At 40.5% G+C, this 24,130-nt stretch overlaps 1 protein-coding gene across 1 annotated transcript in view; it reads left to right on the top strand.

The window, feature by feature from the left end:
• Positions 1-586: 586 nt before the first annotated feature.
• RNF24 (ring finger protein 24) overlaps positions 587-24,130 on the top strand; it is a 61,460-nt gene continuing 37,916 nt past the window's right edge. The window contains exon 1 of the mRNA XM_036321478.1: positions 587-734. The gene's annotated coding sequence lies outside the window, so the exon portion shown is untranslated. The remainder of the gene's footprint in view (positions 735-24,130) is intronic.

Below are 24,130 nucleotides of genomic sequence, written 5' to 3'. Positions count from 1 at the left end.
AAGAAAGGAAGAAAAAAAAGAATTAGACAAGGGCTGAGCCAAGGTCAGTTTCTTGACTGCCCCGTGGAATGGGAGCTGGGGCTGAGGGGACTAGGTCAATGCAAATAACAAAGGGATGCGCTCTTTCCTGCATACTTTCCACCCACTGGGCAGATCCTGGATCTCATTCATCACTGAGGTGCCAGCACTCAGCCGCGAGGACCTGCAGCAGGCGAGACAGATGGAGGAAGGGGGCGGTGAGCACGTTATTTCCATCAAACTAATGGGAACACCTGTGCCCTGGGGGCTGGCAGACTGGATGCTAGGAAGCAGATGGCGTTCCAAGGTTTCGCTTTTAAACATGCTGATAGGACATGCAAAAGTACCAAAGATTAAGCGAGGGGACCGATTCGCAGCAGCTCCGCCCGTGGGATTTCCCCAGCAGGCGAGACGCGACCTGGACCAGCCCAGCAGCACGGCGCCTGCGCACTGCAGACCCTGAAGCCCGAGCGTCCTCAGCGAGGTGGGCGGGGGAGGCCGGGGCATCCGGGTCCCTCACCCCGCCCCGCGGCTTGAATGAGAGGCGCGGCGCCCGCCCCTCCCCCGCCGGGCCCGCCCCTCCCTCGGGCCGCCCCGCGCAGTCTGCCGCCGCCACCTCAGCCGCACTAGGTCCGGACAGACGCTCTCCACCCACAGCCTGCCGCTCGGCGCTGACGGTCCCGCACGCCCGCCGCTGCCTCCGCCGGCGCTCCCGAGTGAGTGAACGGGCGAGGGCCGCGCGCCGAGGCCCGTCGCCCCCGGGCTGGGGCTGAGGGGGCCGGGCGGGTCCGGGTTCGGGATGCTGAGGAGACCGCGGGCCCGCGCCAGCCTCCCACACACTCACTCCGGCCGCTCCGGAGGGGGGCGGGGAGGAGCGGGACCGCGGCCCCGGCGGGGCGGGGCGGGGCGGGACGCGGAGGAGGGTCCGCCGAGGTCGGAGGGGGAGTCCGCACAAAGGGCTGCGCGGGCTGTCACCGGGAGGTCACGGGGGACGGTTCGTGGCGCCCCGCACGCCCCGCATGCCGGTGCCCGGCGTCGGGCCCCGGGGAGTGGGAGGCGGCTGGGATGTGCAGGAAGGAGAGGCTGGCGAGCACGGCTGCCTCCTCCGTGTTGGCGGGGGGAGCGCGCCTCGGGGAGCGCGGCGTGGCAGTGTTTTCCTGGTCCCCGTCCGCTCCTCCCCTTTCTTTGTGGCGTTGGTCTCGTGGTCGTTTGTCACTGTGTGTATCGCTGTGGTCTAGGGTGCGAGCTCCCGCCTCGGCTCCCTCGGGGCGAGTCAGGCGGCGGCCTCCCGTCTGTGGGTGGGGAGCGCGAGTGCTTGCACACGCCGGGGAATGAAGGACCCTTCTTTGTTTGCAGAAGCCTAATGGGGTGTGTGCGTGCGTGTCTCCTGTGCAATGAATCCGAGATCATGCAAAAGGGTCTGAGGAAGAAAGGACTTACTACTTCATCAGACTTTTACCCAATTCGATCCCTGCTGTTCTTTCAAACAGTATTTTGTTTGTTTCTTACTGTAAAACCAGTGGGTTTCGGTCATGGAAAATGCATGTCTGTATTCCCGTGGATCGCTATGTTTAGAGCACATTGTTTGGAGGGCTCAGTTAATGACAGTGCTCTATGTGTGTGTGCCTGGGAACACTCCGGCACACGCAGGACACTGCTTTCGGGTGTCGTTCGTTTACCGTCCACCCCTATGCTCATACACGTGTATAGAGAAGTGCTCCGGGACATCTAGGGCCCCGTTTTCTCAGCTCCTCGGTCCGGGAAGGTTTTGTTCCTCCCTGCCCCGTGTGAAGGAGAAGGCGGTCCGGCAGGTTCTGTCCACCTTGCTCTTGTTGTTAATGCTTTGGCACCGGGTTTTATTGCATATTATTACCCTGGCATGTGCCCTTGCTTTGATCTGAGTTTTCTTGTCTTCTGTGGTCTGGCTGTGCAGCCCAGCTCAGTGGCTCCTCTTACCGGACCGCTGGAAAACAGAACACCTTTTGTCGCTGTCCTCATCCCCAGAGAGAGAAGGAAACTGCAGGTTCCCACAGGCTTGCACTTGGTCAGCAGCAAGACTAGCTGCCTGACTTTGTCGTCTTCCTAAAGTTAGGAGACCCCGAGTTTCAAGCTGATGGAGACAATTTAAAAAGGAGCCATTCTCATAGCACCCGAGCTATTCCTTGCTATTTCCTTTGGACTTTTTTTTCTTTCTTTCTCTTTTTAAACCAGATTTTATAAGCTTTAGAAGATAGTTGATTGCATTAGCTTTTACAATATTTTTTATTATTCAGTTTTACCCTTATAGTTTTGTAAAGTGATGGGAAAGTAAAATTGGTTATAAGGAACACACCTCCAACATATATTTTTGTGGTGATCTTTGATTCAAAATAGTGGCGGTAAAAATAAGTAGAAGGGCTTACTGGATGATTTAAATAATTGAATTGGTTCAGTTTTAAGATTCTCATGAAGATTCTTTTTTAATCACGTGTATTTTAATTTGTGGTAGTTTTCAGCACAAAATAAAATGTAAACTAAGCAGTCTTCCACAGCATTGTTTATTCCCTCTATTAAAAACATCTGCTTTTAATTTGAAGGGGAAGCTTTCCGTCCGTTGTATTGGGATCCATTATTCTTCGTAAAATTCTTACCTGATGTTAGCATGGTCAAATTCTTTTTTTTTTTTTTTTTTGTAAATGTTAAAATTAGTAAAAGTTGACTTTTCAATTTGGAGAAGTTTTGGTTTTATGAAATAAAATTTTAATAAAAGTTTAATATCAATGAATTTTACTCAGATTAAGTTAACTTAAAAACAAGGGCTTCATTGATTTCCTTAACTGGTATCACTAATATTGAAGCAACTCCAATAACTGATAAACTGCCCACATTCAATTTTTTATTTTTATTTTTTAGGAATCCCCTTAAAACAAACTATAAGGGGAAGTCTTAGATAAACAAAGTAGTAAAACCGGAATTGTCGCTGAAATAGGCTTGCATAGTACCACAATATTGTGGAACTTTAATTTTGCAAGAGTGACTTAGCTATTGTTTGAATCAACAAAGGAACCTAAAAACATCCTGGTCTTGTTCAGGATTCTGTTAACTAAATCTTTACCAACCCATAGTTTAGCATTTCCTATGTAAGATGATTTTAAAAAGAATTCTAAAGTAATGTCTGTATCATCGAAATAGATTAAATTATGTTAAATGCTGTTTTTGTAGTAAATATATTCTTTATATTCATTAGAAATCTCAATATTGTTATGTCAGTGATGGTAATAGCAGGTATGGTGACAGTTACCCAAAACAGGGATACATTATCCCCCCAACAATGTCTGATAATAAAAAGTAGAATGTTTTTTCTGCTGAGCATTTTCTATCAATATTTGTTTTCTGTTTCAAGTGACAATTTAGTCTAAAATCAGTAGCAAAGTAACATTATAATGTATTGACTTAAACTATATGAAAATTGCCATTTTTTTTAGATTGGGGAGTAGTAAAAAATCAGCAGTTTTATATGGTTCAGCCACTTTCAACTCTCAGCAGTTCCTTCTGGTATTTACCTTTATTTCTATTTCATTTTTAATGTTTAAACTGCTATTTCTTTATTTTTCACCTTTGGATATTTGGGTATTATCTATTTTAGAAGTCTTTCCACCCCCTACTCATACTTAAATTTTATAGTTCCCAGTTAAGTCAGTTTTCAGTATTTATATGATTGTGACAATGTACCTGTTATTCACAGATGAGCCAGGTAGGGTCTAATATTACATTTTCTTTCTTATACAACTTTTGTTTCTCTTGAATTAAATAGTTACCTCTCTTATTTGTTTTTCATTTACTTTTTTTCTATGTACCAGTTACTAATTCATCCTCAAATTCTATGGCAAAACTAATAGTCTTTCAGTATTTTCAAATAATCTGTTTCATTCTTTTTTCTAGCTGTCATCTAAGACTTTCCTTTATCATTTTGGGAATTCCCTTTGCCTTCTTCCTGTGTTAGATCCTTTATTTCCTGAATCCTGTGTTTCCCTTTCTTTTTTAAATATATTTTTTTTATTGATTTTTTACAGAGAGGAAGGGAGAGGGATAGAGAGTTAGAAACATCGATGGGAGAGAAACATCAATCAGCTGCCTCCTACACACCTCCTACTGGGGATGTGCCCACAACCAAGGTACATGCCCTTGACCAGAATCGAACCTGGGACCCTTAGGTGCCTACCTCTGTCCACTGAGCCAAACCGGCTAGGGCTAGCTAGTATTGTTCTTGAGAAGTCCAATGCCATTCTAACCCCCATTTTCCTTTTTCCTCTCACTCTGAAAGATTTTAAAATCTTTTGTTTATTCCTGGTGTTTCTGATATTTCATGATGTTTCTTAAAACATCTTTTTTTTTTTTTTTGCCATGGGACAGATAACATTTTTCCCAAATGACTATATGGTATATATATGTCCATGCAAACACTATACACACGTCCCATCTCATCCAATATGCTATTCTTTGTGGTGTTGACATGCCTCCATCAAGAGGTGGGGGTCTTTGTTTCCTCTCCTTGAACCTGTGCAGACATAAATGCTCTCCAGAATGTTGGGTCTTAAGACAAAATCATGATTTAAGAGCACAGCAAAATGATGAAGAGCATGCACCTTGTGTGTGTATGGGAGGGGGAGGTAGGGGGTATCTTTTTATTTTTTACTTTTAAATGGAATCATCACTGAAAATGTCAGCATCAGAGAAAATTTCTTCAAGCAGTGAAATGCAGTCACCTTTGAAATCAACACAGAGACTACCAGGTACATTTTTAAAAATCCACTGTAGGGCGTGGCAAAACCATTAATGACCGAAAAAGAAACACTCTTTAAGCTTCACGATTAAATATGTCATGACTAAATATGACATGTATTATTTGCAACAATTTCTGTGATGAGAAGATAGACAGTGGAGCTATGTAGACCACAGCTTGATTGGACATTGTCAGTGACTTTGTTTATCTCATAGATTTTTTTTTAACCCATCAATTTTTTTTCCCCCTATTTACAGCTCCTTCTCCCTCATCTAGCTTTTCCATGAGTGGCTGAATATTACTGGAAAACTTCAGAGTCATGATTAAAAATCTGAAGTGGGCTCTAGCCCTGGCTGGTTTGGCTCACTGGATAGAGCGTTAGCCTGCAGACAAAAGGGTCCCAGGTTCGATTCTGGTCAAGAGCATGTACCTTGGTTGCGGGCACATCCCCAGTAGGGAGTGTGCAGGAGGCAGCTGATCAATGTTTCTCTCTCATCGATGTTTCTAGCTCTCTATCCCTCTCCCTTCCTCTCTGTAAGAAAATCAATAAAATATATTAAAAAAAAAAAATCTGAAGTGGGCTCTCAGCACCGCCCAGGAAAAAGCTACGAGATTCCCCTTTCCATACTGATAAGCAGGCCTCATACTTCATTGAGGGTTTAGAAGTATTCAGATACCCTTCATCTTTCCATCACTAAATCTAGAAATTTACCTTCCTTAAGACTCATGTTTTCTGTTTCTATCAGAGGTTAACTCCCCTCCAACTGTATTCCCTCATACCTACTCAAGGACTCGACTCCTGCATTTGTGCCCTCTCTAGCATTAGCAACTCCCCAGGGTACCATTCATATCAACATACACACATGCTCTGATATTGCCCATCTTTGAAAACTGAAGAAAAAATTACAACAAACCACTTTTCTATGACCTCGCATTCATCTCCTGTTTACTTTCATGGTTATATGTCTCAAAAGAGAACTCTGTATTTCCTCCCTACCTCCTGTATAATACATAGTACTCTCTGAAAATCTGTTGTTGGCTGATATTTTTGTCTCTTGCCCCCATTGGAAGGTCAGCTTCAGGAAGGCAAGGATTTTATCTGTTCCCACTATGTCCCCTAGAACAGCAACTGGCACAAGTACCTACTCAATTATATTGGTGGGGGGCAAGCACAACTGACATTTTTAATCTGGTAGAATGAATAGTTCTTTCCTTTTAAGTTTTTCTAACAAAGTCAAGTTTTTTTAAAAGATATTTTTATTGATTTCAGAGGGGAAGGGAGAGGAAGAGAGAGATAGAAACATCAATGATGAGAGGGAATCATTGACTGATTGCCTCCTGCACGTTGGGTCGAGCCCGCAACCCAGGCATGTGCCCTTGACCAGAACTGAACCTGGGACCCTTTGGCTGATGCTCTATCCACTGAGCCAAACTGGCTAGGGCAAGTTTTATTTTTAATTATTCACCACTTTTTGCTACACTTAGAGTGACAAATTATGAAGATTATATTAATGATTGAATTTTCCCCTACATTACATTACATTAAATTCTTTCATAAACGTGATTTCATTGGCAGTCTTGCACCTGGATTCTGGAATCAGACTGGTTAGAGTTGAATTTTAGCTCTTTCACTTTTTGCCATGTGACCTTGGGTAGGTTTCCTAACCTCTCTGTTTCCTCATCTGCAAGATGGAAGCAAGAGTATAGTACCCAGCTGATATGTTTGTTATGTGGATCAAATAACATGTAAAATGCTAAACTCAGTACTTGATGTGGGTGTAAATCTAATGAAAAATCTAGTTATTTGTATAGCCTTCTTCAATTTCTAATATTTGATCTGACTTAGTCACTGTAATATTTTTGTCCTGAGTACTTACGTCTCCTAGAGCAGTGGTTCTCAACCTTGGCTGCACATTAAAATCAGCTGGGAATCTTTTAAAAAATCTTAAAAAGAGTCCCAGGTGATTCTAATGTGCAGCCAAGGTTGAGAACCACTGCCCTAGAGTATGTTGGCTTTAAATGTGAATCAGCTGTTTTTAGTTTTATGTTCGTTTGTTTTTTCTGATTCCTTGCCTCTCTATTACCCAGATTATCCCAGGTGATAGATGGGTAAAATGATCTACGGTTGACACATGAGCACCCCATAGCACTTCCCAGTAGTTTGATCACTTGATTAATCATTTTGATCACTTGATAAAATATTATTTCAAGCCAAGCCCTGTTCTTTATTTGGCTTGCCTAGGAATGAGATTCCTTCTTCATGTTATTCCACATTAAGTTTTCTTATTTCTGGAAATGCAATACATCATCAATAGATTTTTTTAAGTAGCTATAAGACACTGTTGTTTTCACTTACTAGTTAGCTGGGAAGATAAATATGTGTAGCAACACAAAATCCACTATGAGGGCCAAATGAGGGATAAAGACAGGCTCTGTAGAAGTTCAAAGTAGAAAAAGTCATGTCCTGCCAACCTTAAGGAATTCTTACAACTTTTTTGCATGTTAAAAGGTTTGTTTTAACCTATTCCCATATTATTTGTTTTTATTTTGAAAGCTTGCTTAATAATCATGGGAATAGTTTAGATTTTAAGCTGATAATATACAAGCTAAATCCTAGAGCAGTTTTTAATTTTAGAAATTGTTTCTTGACATAATTAACTTAGCAGTTACTCTGCCTCTTCTCTTATCTAGGTAAGCAGTGGGGACTCCAATTACCTGAGCATTTTTGACATCAGAGTGTGGTGTTGGGTAAATTTAGGGTTCAAAAAGAATGCCAGATGGTTTAAAGGAATTGTGAGAACTCCAACTAGTGCAGTCCATTGAAAGCCAGCTGGCTGAGCCTCATCTGCTCTGGAGGTAGGAACCAGACACTTTGTTCCATGCCAGCTGGCCCAGGAGTAGCTGGCCAGTGGCCTTATTTTGGTTGGCCATTCCTGGGAAAGCCAGCCTGGGGCCCTCCAGCTGCCCTAAGGATCGTCTGAAATCAGAAAGTTGCTCTGTGCTTCCATGATGCTCTAGGGCAGTGGTCGGCAAACTGCGGCTCGCGAGCCACATGCGGCTTTTTGGCCCCTTGAGTGTGGCTCTTCCACAAAATACCGACTTCTGCGCATGGGCCAGGAAGTTTCAATCGCACTGTACGTGCGCGCCCGCACATGGTATTTTGTGGAAGAGCCACACTCAAGGGGCCAAAGAGCTGCATGTGGCTCGCCAGCTGTAGTTTGCCGACCACTGATAGGCAAACCAAAAAATTTATGAACTACCTGTATCTCCTATTGTTCTTACCCAACTCTAAGCATGAAAAATTATGCTCAGTACTCTAAATTTGAAATAGAATTTAGGTATCATCTCCAAATAGGCTCTTCACCTTGGACTAGAAGAGTTTGGCAAATAATGAAACACCAGAGTATGAGCTAATTTAGTTTATGGGAAATGGGTGGGAAGGGAAGTCAAAGGTGTAGGCTTCCATTCTTTTCCTTTAGCGGAAAAGAAATTGCAAAACTTTTTCAAAATATGTTGAACATCTCATGCTTGGCGGTAATTAAGTGAAAGTTTTTGCTTAAACTTACTGTCCCTGAAAACAAGCGTTAAGGCATTTTTGTGGTAGTAAGAGATATTTTAAAAATCATAGTATATCAATAGCCAGGGGCAATATTATACCCAGAAAGTCATCTTTCACCTCAGCTAATCTATGCCAAAAAATCTTTTATGCTAATACTTTACATGCATTGCTTATTTCCTCCTTACAGCATCAACCCTCAAAGAGTTGTTTATGGGTGATAAAACAAAAGATCAGAGAAGTAACCTTTTCAGGTTACAAGGTCAGAGGCCAGGGTTAAAACCCAAGCCTTCAGTCCTAGCTGGTTTGGCTTAGTAGATAGAGCATCTGCCTGTGGGCTGAAGGATCCCGGGTTGATTCCTGTCAGGGCACATGCCCGGGTTGTGGGCTTGATCCATAGTAGGGCGTGTGCAGGAGGTAGCCAGTCAGTGATTCTCTCTCATCATTGTTGTTTTCATCTCTCTCTCCCTCTCCCGTCCTCTCTGAAATAAATAAAAATACATTTTTTAAAAACCAAGCCTTCATCCTTTAGCCCACCAGATAGCACAGTTGATGTTATCAGTTTTCACAATAATATATATCTCTTTATTATTTAGATACTATCCTGCACTGGCACTTTTGGAAGACCATTGATAAAGGAAATTCAGAAACCTTTGCAGAAAATAGCTGGAGAATAATGAGACATTTGGGGAGCATCTATATTCTGATGCTCTTGAAGTAATCATTGCAAAACTACTGCAATAAGTAAAGATGAAGAAAATAAAAATGACTTGTTAGACTTAGAATGGGACAAAAGAGCTATATAGTTTCATAAGGTTGCCATAACAAATTGCCACAAAATTGATGGCCTAAAACAACAGAAATTTATTCTCTCACAGTTCTGGAGGCCAGAAGTCTGATGACTTTCTGGGTATTAGCAGTGCTGCTATACTTCCTCCAAAAACTAGGAGAGAGTGATTCTTCCAGCTTTTGGTGGTTCCACATGTTCCTTGGATGTAGCTATATAACGCCAATCTCTGCTTCTGTCTTCACATAGCCTTCTCCTCTTTCTCTCTCTAATAAAGACACTGTCCTTGGATTTAGGGACCACTGGATAACTCAAAAATGATTTCATCTCCAGATCCTTCACTTAATTACATCTTCAAAGACCCTTTTTCCAAATAAGGTTACATTCACAGGTTTCTGGGGCTATGACATGAACATATTTTTTTTTGAGGTGGGAGGCGGGGGTTATCATTCAACCCACCGCAGTGGTAAGCACTTCCGTAGTGATTTTCATTTTGACTACTGCATCACACAGAATCCCATATTAGACAGGTATTCGGTAGATCGGGATATAAGATGGGGAAAGGTATTGGAAGTATAGAAGGACTGAAGTTCAGAGGAAGGTTAGGGGACTCAAGGATGGCTTTATAGAAGTTGTATTGCTTGTGACAGGTCTTGAAGGATCAATAGACTTTTTTCAGATCGTTGGGGTAGCCTGGAATATGCAGATAGTAGTAGTTGCAAAGATAAGGATCCTTCTTCATTTGACTGAAGTGTGGTACTTCGAGAAATAGTGGAGAATAGAGTTGAATAGCCTAAGCCAATTCCTAGGAGGCCTTTAATATTAGTAGATAAATTTGTATTTTGTTTAGAGTTGCTTATCCAGAGCACTGTATTACAAGGGTTTCTAACAAGCCTTCATAGCTATTATAAACCCTTTGAAAAATAATGTAGTGTTTTTTTTCTATAGAAAGATTTTCAGGTTAAGAACCACAGCTCCATTAGAAATAAAATGTTGCTTTATGCTTTGAAAGATTTCTCTGGAAGATTATTGATTTTCTGTTTGGTTTACTCTACTTGGAAGATAATTTGAAAATGGAGCTTCAAAGAGTCTTAGTCAACACTAACTGAAGAATACGTTATAAATTTTGCATACTAAAAGTTAAAATACTCTCAGGGATGTGAAGTAGGTCCTGCGTTCATAGAAAACTGATCAATTACACAAAAAGAAGAACAGCATTCATTTCAAAATGCAGCTATGACTTCTTTGTTTCAATTTTCTCTATTTCAATTCACTACCACCATCCATTTAGAACTCCAGAATTATATAAAATCATGGCACAGTTCTGAGGGGAGAAAACAGACAGCTGCATTTCTAAAAGTTGTGGTTTTTTAAAAATATATTTTGTTAAACTGTTTGTTCTCTACTCTGGGTTTTCAGTGGAATATACTTCAGAACTAAAACTATATATTATACCACTGTCCAACTGTTTTAGTCCGATCAGGCTGCTATAACAAAATATCACATAGTCTGGGTGCCTTACAAGCAACAAAAATTTCTCACAGTTCTAGAGGCTGGGAAGTCCAAGATCAAGGCCCTGGCAGATTCTGTGTCTGGTGAGAACCCACTTTCTGGTGCATAGACGGTACTTTTTGTTTGTCCTCAAGCGGTGAAAGGAATAGGGAAGCTATCTGGGGCCACTTTATAGGGCACTAATCCCATTCATGAGGGCTCCACCCTCATGACCTAATCACCTCCAGATATCATCACACTGGGATTTAGGTTTCAGTATATGAATTTGAGCGGGTGGGGGGGAACACAAACATTTAGAGTATAGCACTGACCATGTGATACAAGGAGAAAATTGATGTTTTCCATATTACTGACTCAATTTCTAAATAATCAAATGCTTTGTTAATTTTTTCACTGATCTATTTATATTCTACCTGAGATTAATATTACTTAATTGATTTACCTGTACTTTTTTTCAGGCTTCTCTGCTAAATTTTTTTTAAAATTTTATTACAAAACACTGTAGAGCCCTGACCAGTTTGGCTCAGTGGATAGAGCGTCGGCCTGCGGACTGAAGGGTCCCAGGTTCGATTCCGGTCAAGGGCACATACCTTGGTTGCGGGCACATCCCCAGTGGGGGGGGTGCAGAAGGCAGCTGGTCGATGTTTCTCTCTCATCGATGTTTCTAACTATCGCTCTCCCTTCCCCTCTGTAAAAAATCAATAATATATATATTTTTTAAAAAACAACAACACTGTAGATACACTCAAAAGTAGATAGTACAACACACCCCTATATGCCCATCACTCAGTTTCAACTGTTATCAAGATTTTGCCATATTTGTTTCATTTGCTTATTTTTCTTTTGTCTTCCTTTGCTGAGGTATTTTAAGCAAATCCTGGGCATTTCTGTATATATACCCTGACATACTTCTATATGCATCTCTAAAAAATAAGGATATTGCCTTATAGAACTAAAATACCATTCTCACACCTAATAAAAGTAACAATTATACCTTGGTATCATCTAATAGTAAATCCTATTCAGGCTTGCCCAGTTGTCTCAAGAATATCTTTTTAGAGATGGTTTGTTCATAGTGGGATTCATAGTCCACAGATCATACATACATAACTGGTCATTTTGTCCCTCATGTCTATTTTGATCTAGGGCAGTTTCTCCTCCCTCCCTCTCTCCCCACCTTTTTGTGTGTGCCATTAACTAGTTGCAGGAACCGGGTCAGTAGTCCTGTGGAACTTCTCACATTTAGGATTTGTCTGTTTGCTTCATCATGATGTCAGTTTGTTGGTCTGTTCCCTTTGTTTCTTACAAATGGAAGTTAACTCTAGAGGCTTGATTAAAATCAGGTTTAAGTTTTTTGGCAAGAATGCTTAGGTCTGTTGTGTCTGGCTATGCCACTTCTTTTGAAGTTAAAAGACCCTAGTGATAATCATGTCAGTATCATTTGTTTCCTCCTATGTGGCAAAATGGTGATATTCTTATTTTGACATTTCTTCCACATTTATTAACAGTTCTATAAAGAAGACCTTTACTTCATCAACTAGGGCTGTTTGGGGTTACCCTGAAATATATTCTGTATGAGGGACTGCCAAGTAATTTTATACTATTGTATTCTTGATAAAAGATAATGAGTTTGAATAAGAATAAAAGGAATTGAATTTATCTTTTGATTTAATGAGTGTTACAATAAAATTCTGAGTACTACAGCAAAATGTGGATGATTGCTTTTCTTTACAAGTGAGATGTGTTTACCCATTGCTCTGAAAGTTAAAGGTGGAGATATAGAAAAGCCTTTTTATACTGGAATCAAGCAGTGGAAAGAATACTAGATTTGGATTAAAAAACTGAGAGATCTCTGTAGTTAATTTGGCTCAACCCCTAAATGTATAATCCATTCATTCTGCATAGACTGGGGTGTGTGTGGGGGGGAGGGGGGGGGGGTGTATAAAATATTGTCAGCATTTTCATGAAATTGTTTATAGATTAAAGAAAACAAGATTGTGTTATCGAATTAATGCTTAAAAATGTTTAAAGGCAGGGAGAATTCTCCACTGAATATTATTCTTTTAACTTAAATTACACTTCACGGGAAAAAGTTCTAATGATCATAGTTTCTCATAATACATACCTCTTGTTTAACTTCATGGCTTCACATATTTATTCAGCACAATTACTCAAAGTTATGCTAAAAAAAGCCTTATTTATTTGCCCTCCACTGTACCTTAGACAAGTTTGTTTTTAGTCGTCATCTGAATATGTGTATTCTGGGAAAAGTAAACTTGATATCAAATGAAAATTAAACAGGTCAGTGTTCTTAGGTTAGTTACAATTTCTAGACAGCCTCTAAACATCATTTGAGAAGGCCATTAAAAGTATATGCTAGTGTGATTTCTCCTTAGGTAAACTTTTGCTATGATTATATTGTTTATTTAAAAATGATAATACCATGGGTCTTTTTGGCATGATAAAGAATGTCATTATATGAAGAAAAGCTTTGCTTAAGGGTTGAATACTTTACTGGAGTAAATCTGAATGATCCTACTCCTTTGGAACAAACAGTGCTTACTGGTTTCCAATTGTATTTAGCTTTGGGTTGGAATTTGAAAAAATGAAAACCAAAATAAAATAGGTGAAGTTCCCTGACTATTCAGGTGAATACACAACAAAAAAAAAAATGTCATTATAAAGGAATACCTCAAAAGATCATAGATAAGAACAGTATACTTATTTTAGTCTGTTGAGCTAAGCATAAAAGCTGATTATTCCTCATTGGGACACTAAAATGGTTTTAGTGCTGAAAATTACATTTTCCTGTTGAATTAAACAGATGCTTGTAGAATACTTACTGTGTGCAAGTCATTAGGCTAGGGCAGTGGTTGGCAAACCGCGGCTCACGAGCCACATGCGGCTCTTTGGCCCCTTGAGTGTGGCTCTTCCACAAAATACCACAAAATACTACGTGCGGGCGCGCACGTACAGTGCAATTGAAACTTCCTGGCCCATGCACAGAAGTCGGTTTTCGGCCTGGGCGAGTCTATTTTGAAGAAGTGGTGTTAGAAGAAGTGGGGGGGTGTCGGTTGGTCGACAGGAGACGTGGTGCAGCGAGGGAGAGGTACATTGTTTTGAGGTACGTTCACTGAGGTCGACCCCTTCCAACTCTCCCATCCACACTCATCTTGTATACTTGTTTCAGATAGACGAGTGTGGATGGGAGAGTTGGAAGGGGTCGACCTCAGTGAACATACCTCAATCAGATTGAGGACATTTTTAGCAAAGGCCAGGTTAGGAGTACCCTAATTAAGTTAATAACAATGTACCTAGCTATATAGTTTAAATTTAAAAAATGTGGCTCTCAAAAGAAATTTCAATCGTTGTACTGTTGATCTTTGGCTCTGTTGACTAATGAGTTTGCCGACCACTAGGCTAGGTGTTCAGTAGTAGAGTTGATTTCAATATTTGACAGAAGATAGAAAGAGCCCTCTAAAAGTGGTGTTTCAACTATGTTATTTCATCCTAACTTAATGTAACCAATAGTTTCTGGGCTTAGGCCTCATCATGCAGTCTTTGTCCTATTTTCTTGTTTGTTAAGTGCTGTGTGGGCTAGAGAGTGGTGAGCACAGGGATTAGTGGGGTTGAAGCTCTGCCCTTTGGAGGCCCCAAAATATATATTTTATATATATATATTGCCGGGAGCCGGTCCATCCTTGCTGTTTCAAGGGACCTGGCATATATGGCATACTGTTCTTAATATGTTTGCTCACCTTCTTGGCACTATGTGTTTTAACCAAGGTCACCTCTCTGAGAAAGGTTGTTACCCCAGGTAGGGATTTTCCCCTGAAGTTAGGGAGGGAATAAAACCCCTTAACTAAGTGCCAGGTGGGTAATTAATCACTTTAACTACGAACAATCATGCTTAAGCTACATAATCTTTACTCCCTGGAATGGAGATAAGAAACGCCCTAACCTTTGGAATAGACATTGATAGGATTGGAATCAACTGGTATAAATACAGATGTAACAAGACAACAGGACACAGAACCTAGACACAGAACCTACACAGAGCCTAGAGACAGAAGAACTTCGCTGGAGAGAACATGGCAAAAGATCCTGGACAGAAACTGGCCACAGAACCTAGAGACAGAACCTGGCTACAGAACCTGGATAGAACATGGCTACAGAACCTGGCTGGAGAACCTGGAGAACCTGGCTGGAGAACCTAGCAAGGGAACATGGACACAGAACCTGGCTGGAGATCCTAACCAGAACTTCGCTGGAGATCCTGACCAGAACTTGGCTAGAGATCCTGGCTAGGCTGCTGATTAACTGAACGCTGTTTCTGTGTCATTCCTTCTTCGCCGACTCCGTCCACACTTTTGGGGACCCCTGGACCTGCTGGGGTTGGACCCCAGCAATATATATATATACATATATATTCTCCTTTTCTGTCCTCTGCCAGAAACCACCCTTTCTGTAAAGGGTGGTTTTTGTCTGTTTAGGGATATTTCAATTATTTCATCCAGTATGCTGCTTGGATTTACCATCTTACCTTTATTCATACTAATACCAATTTATTGAATATCTTTTAAGTGCCAGGTATTATTCAGTCTGAATTTATAGAAATTCCACATCTTGTGGTAAGAAACTTTATTATTAATGAAGCTTAATGAAGTTAAAACCATTACAGTTAATAAAGTTAAGGTATATAGTTCACTTGTGGCTTTATTAGATCTGAGGTTGTAATTTTAATATTGTTCTGGAAATTTTACATATGATCTCACTTAAAAGATCCTGTAAAGCTGAACAGAACTGGCTCCTCATGAAGAACTTCCTTCAGGCTAAGATAACTCACCACAAATGCAATGAAATTGATGGAGCCTGCATTTAGATTTTATTCAGACTAACCTCCAGCTCTTAATAAGTTCTGGGATTTGAATAAGTTCTGGCCCTACTATTTGTTAATAGTGTGACCTTGGTGAGTCACTACCTCTCAGCTTCAAATAGACATATTTATAATGGAATGCTTCATCGTTACTGAATTTATTGTAATAGAATAACTTCAGGGTTATTGTGAGTGTAATTTATCTCCTTTAATAAAGTGCCCTCGTAATGATTGTTGTTGTTAGGCAAGGGATGGGACAATGGGTACGTGAAAATAATCTCTGCTACATCTCAGTTCTCTCCTTTTCACAAATATGAGATAGTTATTTTGCCAGCTTAGTCTGGATGCTGAGCTGTGGCTGGTTAGAGGTTCTATTGCACTAATGGTCAGATGATGTAAAAAGTTGTGACTACTTAACTGCCCTACATACTTTCTTTTTAGGAAATAGTGGATATATAATTTTTTTAAAGTATAGTTTTATTGATTTCAGAGTTGAAGGGAGAGAGAGAGAGAGAGACATCAGTGATGAGAGAGAATCATTGATTGGCTCCCTCCTGCACGTCCCACACTGTGGATTGAACCCTCAACCTGGCATGTGCCCTGACTGGAAATCGAACTGTGACCTCCTGGTTCACAGGTCAACACTCAACCACTGAGCCATGCCAGCCGGGCTGGATATATCATTTTTGATGGTTGTCTTAAGTCAATTCTCTCCCCTCCTCCCCTTTTTAAACAGCTTTATTGAGACTTAGTTTATATTCCATATAGTTCACCCATTTAAAGTATACTGTACAATGTATATTCATAGAGTTGTGTATTCATTACCACAATCAATTTTAGAACATTTTTGCCCTAGCCAGTTTGGCTCAGTGGATAAAGTGTCAGCCTGCAGACTGGAGGGTCCCAGATTTGATTTCAGTCAAGGGCATGTACCTTGGTTGCAGGCTCTATTTCCCCCCAACCTCCCCCCCACCCCCGCCCCATCCCCCACTTCCTCCCACACTGGTCTGGGCAAGTGCTGAAGGCAACTAATCTATGTTTCTCTCTGTCTCTCCCCCCAACCCTTTCACTCCCTCTAAAAATCAATGGAAAATATCCTTGGGTAAGGATTAACAAAAAATTAAAAATTAAATTTTAGAACATTCTCTTTATCATCATCCCAAAAAGAAATCCTACTTCCCTAGCCATCACTCCCCAATCTTGCCACTCCTTTCCTGGCCTAAGCAATCACTAATCTACTCTTTCTGTCATATAATATGTGGTCCTTTATGACTTGCTTCTTTTACCTAGCATGATATTTTCAAGGACTACCCATGTTCTCTTTTTGTCATATTAAGGTGCTCAGAGGGACACTGACCTATCCTGTAGGAAGAAGTGATGAAGTGACTCTTTTTCTAATAAAGAAAGTTGACTGGTGTTCCATAACTGGTGTCCCAGTCGCAAAGATGAGAAAAGCCCTATAAACATTTACTGTAGCTGCAAACCAAAGAACGGTGTTCTAGTGTAGAATGTGGAAAAGATTTATGCCATTTGTGTACATGAATAATGTCATGATTGTTTGTACATCTTTCACTGTGGATAATAATGTGTAACTCTATAGGTGTATTTTAACTAAAACTGTTGCACCACTGTCATTTTTATTTGCTATTTTCTTCTCTCTTTTTTTTTTAAACTGTAAAGCACCATACAAATATAAGGCACTATGCTTTATTACGGTATTGTCCAATCTCTCTGGGACTCTGTTTCCCCATCTTTTAAAAGCAGGAATTACATTAAATTGGTGTTTCTTCTTTTTTATTAAATTTATTGGGGTGACATTGGTCAACATGAGCATATAGGTTCCTGGTGTGGGTTTCTATGTTATAAGATCTGTATATTGCACCATGTGCCCACCACCCAAAGCTATTTTCCTCTTGTAGCTAATTTTCCTGCTGAGTGTTCTGCATAACTCAGACAAATTATGTATAATACCTTTAGTTATATGCTACATATTTTATCTTTATGTGAGCCTGATGAGCTAAATGCTAGGTATTTTATTTAGGGATAAACAGTGATTATGTATTAGTATAAATGAGTTGTTGGAAACAGGATATATGTAAGTACAATCCTCAGAGCATATGTCCCCCTCAAATTTGTGGCTGCTGTCGAAACTGGTTTGGCTCAGTGGATAGAGAGTCGGCCTGCGGAATGAAAGGTCCCAGGTTCGATTCCGGTCAAGGGCATGTACCTGGGTTGCGGGCACATCCTCAGTAGGAGATGTGCAGGAGGCAGCTGATCGATGTTTCTCTCTCATCGATGTTTCTAGCTCTCTATCTCTCTCCCTTCCTCTCTGTAAAAAATCAATAAAATATATTAAAAAAAAAAAATTGTGGCTGTAGTAAAAAAAAAAAAAAAAAAGCCAGCCATTTGATTTTGAAAAACTCAACCTCTCTGTGGCTCAGATTCTTCCTCTGTAAAAGTGGGGCAATTGGGCCCTAACCAGTTTGGCCCAATGGATAGAGTGTAGGCCTGTGGACTGAAGGGTCCCGGATTCAATTCTGGTCAAGGCATGTAGGTTGCAGGCTCAATCCCCACGGCGTGAGGCATCCAATTGATGTGTCTTTCTCACATCAGTGTTTCTCTCTCTCTGTCTCCTCCCCTCCCTTCCACTCTCTCTAAAAATCAATGGAAAAATATCCTTGCGCCGTGACCGGTTTGGCTCAGTGGATAGAGCGTCGGCCTGCAGACTGAAGAGTCCCAGGTTCGATTCCGGTCAAGGGCATGTACCTTGGTTGTGGGCACATCCCCAGTGGGGGGTGTGCAGGAGGCAGCTGATCGATGTTTCTCTCTCATCGATGTTTCTAACTCTATCTCTCTCCCTTCCTCTCTGTAAAAAATCAATAAAATATATTTAAAAAAAAAAGAAAAAAGAAAAATATCCTTGGGTGAGGATTAACAACAACAACAAAATAAGTGGGGCATTTGGATCAATACAGCGGTTCTCAACCTGTGGGTCGCGACCCCTTTGGCGGTCGAACGACCCTTTCACAGGGCTCGCCTAAGACCATCCTGCATATCAGATATTTACATTACGATTCATAACAGTAGCAACATTACAGTTATGAAGTAGCAACGAAAATAATTTTATGGTTAGGTCACAACATGAGGAACTGTATTTAAAGGGCCAAAAGGTTGAGAACCACTGGGCTAATAATTAGTGCTGACGTTCTTTAACTCATGGTTCTGTGAAAATAATTGGTAAATGTGTTACGTATCATTCCAGACTACTTTCTACATCACATAAAGAAGCTTGAATTGTAGCCCTAGCCAGTTTGGCTCAGTAGATACAGTGTCGGCACGGACTGAAGGGGTTTGGGTTCTATTTCAGTCAAGGGTACATATCTCGGTTGCAGGCTTAATCCCCGACCCCCGTCAGGGACCATGCGGGAGGCAACCAATCAGTGTAGCTCTCTCACATCAATGTTTCTCTCTCTGTGTCTCTCCCCCTCCCTTCCACTCTCTCTAAAAATCAATGGGAAAATATTCTTGGGTGAAGATTAACCCAAAAAAGGAAAATTGCATTCTAATGTCTGTTTTCCTGTGTTCTAATTAGCTATCTAATATATCGTGACAGAAGGCTAATGGTATGTATAGTCTTAGCAAAAATCATAGTTTTCTAAAGTAGAATTAGGATCCATGGTCTGATATTCCAAATTGTCTATTAATACAAAATAATTTAAAATAATACTCACCTAGAACATCAGTATGTTAAATAGATGGATTCATCTGTGACAGAAAACCCAGAATAAGTGCCTTAAAATGAGATTAAAATTTATTTCTCACTCATGTAATAGTTGGCACAGATGTGGTATGGAGCTTCATGGCATCATGGATCTTTTACAGATTATCCCTTTTTCCCTCTTAGCACTCTACCCTCCTCTTAGGAGTAAGCCATATTCTTATTGAGCAAGATGGTGACATACACAGGGAGCAGGATGGAGAAAGGGATGAAGTAGAAGGTAGAAGGCACCTTCAGTGCTCTGTTAAGCATGATTCCCAGACATTTCTATGTGCATCCATCGCATTGGCTAGATTTGAGATATGTGGCCATTCACAGCTGCAAGGAAAACTGGAAAGTGTAGCCATGTGCCCAGCTAAAAATTCTAATTAGAGTGGAAGAAAAGGAGAAAAGATTTTTGGGTTTGGGGAGTCTCTACTATAATCTGGTTAATGATAAACAAAAGAGAAAACTAAGGAGCACTTGCAATTACATCTCTTCCTTCTTTAGTAGCTGTTTCTAGTAGGTGATATTGGTTCTCTAAATGGAAATGTCCTTTTAAAAAATATATTTTATTGATTTTTTACAGAGAGAAGGGAGAGAGACAGAGAGCCAGAAACATCGATGAGAGAGAAACATCGATCAGCTGCCTCCTGCACATCCCCCACTGGGGAAGTGCCCGCAACCCAGGTACATGCCCCTGACCGGAATCGAACCCGGGACCTCTCAGTCCGCAGGCCGACGCTCTATCCACTGAGCCAAACCGGTTTCGGCGGAAATGTCCTTTTAAAGGAGAAGAGCTGACACCATCTTGGAAACATCTCTTAAGAATGTTATTTTTGCCCTAGCTCGGTTGGTTGGAGTGTCGCCCCATGCATTGAATGGTTGAGGATTCAATCCCCAGTCCGGGTGGTTGTGGGAGGTAACCAATTGATGTTTCTCTCTCTCTAAAATCAACTTAAAAGAAAATAAATAATAAAAAATTTAAAATATTGTTAAATGTCATCCTCTTTTCTGTAATTGGGTTAACGCACAAGGATCTTCTAAGAGAGAATTGCTAGATATATTTCCTAATTTTAATTCATGAGTTTATATTATGATTTATGAGCCAGCCTCTTGTGAGTTCAGTAACCCCTGGGGAAACTAATCAAGCAGAGAATAGACTCAGCTGTACAATGAACATACTGGGAACATATAACTGCAAGGCTTCATGTGACCTGAACCACCCCTCTCTCATTCCTGATCTTGAAGGGAGGGAAATCACAAACTTGTATAGTTTTACTATATCCATCTATAAAATCAAAATAATAGTGTTTAGCATGATGAATATGACGGGTGTGCTGGGGCTGTGGTCTCCTCTCCGCGTCCCGGACGGAGGGGGAGACTTGAACCGGTTTGTGCAAGTAGGAGCGCTTTCGGGATTAAAGAATAATGAAAGACAGATATAAAATAGATTAAAAGCTTGGGCTGGGTGTGGTGCCTGCCCTCTGGAGGGACAGAGCACTCAGAGAGAGCCAGCTCCGAAAGCTGATTTATTATATACTCGAATTACAGGAAGTTACATCACATCTGGGTGGGCCTTTGACATCATGAGATCCATCCCCTGGACACTGGGCAGGAGAGTCAGACTGGGTGACGTCCAGTCTTTGACTGGTCCTGCCCTTAGGGAGTGGCTCTGCCGTCCCCCTGAGTCCCAGCTGACGTAAATTAAGCCAAGTGTATTCTAACGGCCCTTAACACCAGTGGTCTTATAAAATGTTTTAAAGTAGGAAAGAACTTCCAGGGTTAATGATATGGCAAGTCTTGACTCTTAAAACCCCATTTAGAGACTTATTCATGGTTCTAGAATGTTGTGGCCTTTTCAGAATTTTTGAGAATAAAATAATCAGCAGAACCAGACTACCCTCCAGAATATTGAAATAATGTATTTCACATGCATCATTCTTTCAGCTGCTCCATTACCTGCCTGAAATCATCTTAAGGATGAAGTCTTCCCATCTCTCTCTTAAGAGAACAAAGTGATCCCAGTAAACAGAGGAGACCATGCTTAGGACTATAATATCTAGAAACTTCAGTTCATTTTCACCAGTGTCAAAATACCAGGCAGCCTGTACACTTTCCTGGATTCATAACTATTTGAGGTTTTCTCAGTGAGTCATGAGCATTCAGATGCTGCTTTATGGCTGTAGAATTATCTTATAAAAGTAAGATCTCAAAACCAATAGGCTTTTGATTTACACAGATTAGCCATCTGGAAATTGTGTTGAAGAAATGCAGCTAGACTAATGACTGTTTCCCAAAATTCCCTTCTCAATCTGAGTCACTTCAGAAAGGAGTCCACTTGTGGCCCAGGCTCAGAGATTTGGATCTGAACCAGCATGGCCCAGGGAGATGAGGCCCAGGCTCAAATTATCCCTGACTCAGGAATATTCAAACACTAACCTCAGTGCCAACCTTGCAACAAAAAACCAAAAGACCTTGATCATGATGATGAGCACTCCTGTATGCCAGGCACATCCCCCAGAGACAGATGTTGTAATTTGCCTTATTTTACACATGAGGAAATTGAGACTTGCCTATGGTTCCAGAGTGGGGAGTAGCTAAGCTCAAGTCTGCAGTAATGCCTCAGCTATGGCATCTTCCATGAAGCCCTCTGATGTACCCTCATTTCCTGATTAATGAATTTCTAAGCCACAGAGACATTGTTTTCTCTTATTTCCAGGGATGTGTTTTTCATTTGTTAGCTAGTTCTCGTTTTACCACTCTAGAATTGCTTGTGGTTTTACTAAACTTCCTTGTTTCAGTTTCAATACATATAACTTATACATCTAAATCTTTCCTCTTCAGGGATCCTAAGCTCCTGTATGAATTCTGAAAAACTGGTACCTTTTCTAGAATCTGAGAATTCAACAGTAAAGTATTGGAATTAATGTGCTCAATCCAGAACCCTAGAGAATGGGAGGTAACCTATCAAGGTTTATAAAGGACCCTCTTGCCACTTCTCTCACAGTAACTTGAACAGAGTCTAGAGAATGTACCTTCCCAAGGGTTCAAGGTTTGAAATAGAGTCACCCACAGCTCAGTAACTTTTTTATGCTATAGTTTAGAAAAGGAGATGAAAGAACAAAAGGGGACATCTGTAATACTTTAAACAATAAAGATAAATTTAAAAAGAAAAAGGAAAAAAAAGGAGGTCCATACGTAGAGCAAATTCAGCACTAATAACTTTTTTGTATACTTGGATTTAGTTATTAAATTACCCAGTCTGTAGACTGAACAAACTTAAGTCCTTTAATTTAAAAGCAAATTAATCTTTCATGACTGCTCCATTAAACAGAGTTGTATTGATTTCTACCTGGTACCCTGTGCTTTTCCAGGGAATTATAACTGATTGTTGATTTATTTTCTATGAACATGTGTCTTAAATACAATTGACTATCTAGATTATCACAGCCAACTCTTCCCTTTATTTATTTTGTAATTGATTTTAGAGAGAGAACGGGAAAGAAGAACATTGATGTGAGAGAGAAACATCGATAGGTTGCCTCCCGCATGTGCCCTGACTGGGGATCAAACCTACAACCTGGGTGTGTGCTGTGACCAGGAATCGAACCCATCACCTTTTGGTGTATGGGATGACACTCCAACCAACTGAACCACATTGGCCAGGACAACTCTTAGCTTTATTTAAAGAGTGGCTCTTTTTTTAGTTTTTTGAACCACTCTGGCTCTTTATTTTAGGGTGTTTCTTGGTTATCACATAGATCCATCAGTTCCCCAGGGTGGGTTTTCAGTATTCAAAACTGATTCCAGAAATACCATGACATTTTCAAAATCAAATAAACCTTTATTAGTTTTAAAGACACAGTCTGTGTCACAGATTGGGAAAGACTAAAGAAACATAACTAAATACGATGTGGGATTTTGGATTGGATCCTAGAAAAGAAAAAGAACATTAGTGGAAAAACTGGTAAAATTTTAATAAAGTCTACAGTTCAGTTAATAGTGTTATATCAGTGTTGATTTCCTATTATTGTACTATGGTTGTATAAGATTTTAACATTAGGGAAAGCAAGATGAAAGTTATGTAGAAATTCATACAACTTTTCTGTAAATCTAAAACTATTTCAAAATTAAAACTTTAAGTAAATATATATATATATATATACTGATCCAACGTGTTTGTGAATTATGATATTGGCCTTTCTTGAGGTTCTCTAAGGCAAAGATGACCTAAATGCATCAGTATACTAGCACACTCACTGCCCATAGGAACCAGTGACAGAAATTGTTTCATTTGTGTGTTATTCAAATACTGCCAGTCTGGTGCAAGCTTAGTAAGGCCCATGGAAGGCAGCAGGATCTCATGGGAAGCATAAGGATTTGGATTCAGTCCTGAGTTTCAGTCCCTCTTTACCACTGACTAGTGGTTTCAGTTTGGCCAGCCAACTTGACCTTTCTGAGTCTCAGTTTCTTCATCTGAATATGGAGGAAATAATTCCCAGCCCATGGAGATTATAAGGATTAAGTGGGATTTATGTATTAGAATGTTAGTCAGAAACTCTAAAACACTGTGTAAAATGTTCATTTGATTAATATCCTAAGGAATGGTTTGAGGGACGGGGAAGATTCCCTAGTTTTGGAGATTATACATTAGGCTTAGGCTGGCTCTCCTGAGAGTTTCTCTCCCCCCGCCACCCCCCTGCCCTTAAAGCTTGCCTTTTATTTCTTTCTTCTATTTCAGCATTATTTTGTGCTCTTTTTCCTACATACTCTTAATTGAGTCCCATCCTTAGTTAATTAAAAGACTGTAAAGTAAATAGAAATTAATAGTTAAATGTTAATAAGCAGATTATTTGTGA

This window comes from Myotis myotis, unplaced genomic scaffold (genome assembly GCF_014108235.1).
Source record: "Myotis myotis isolate mMyoMyo1 unplaced genomic scaffold, mMyoMyo1.p scaffold_m19_p_9, whole genome shotgun sequence".
NCBI lineage: Eukaryota > Metazoa > Chordata > Mammalia > Chiroptera > Vespertilionidae > Myotis > Myotis myotis.
This window is presented reverse-complemented; position numbering and strand designations above follow the sequence as displayed.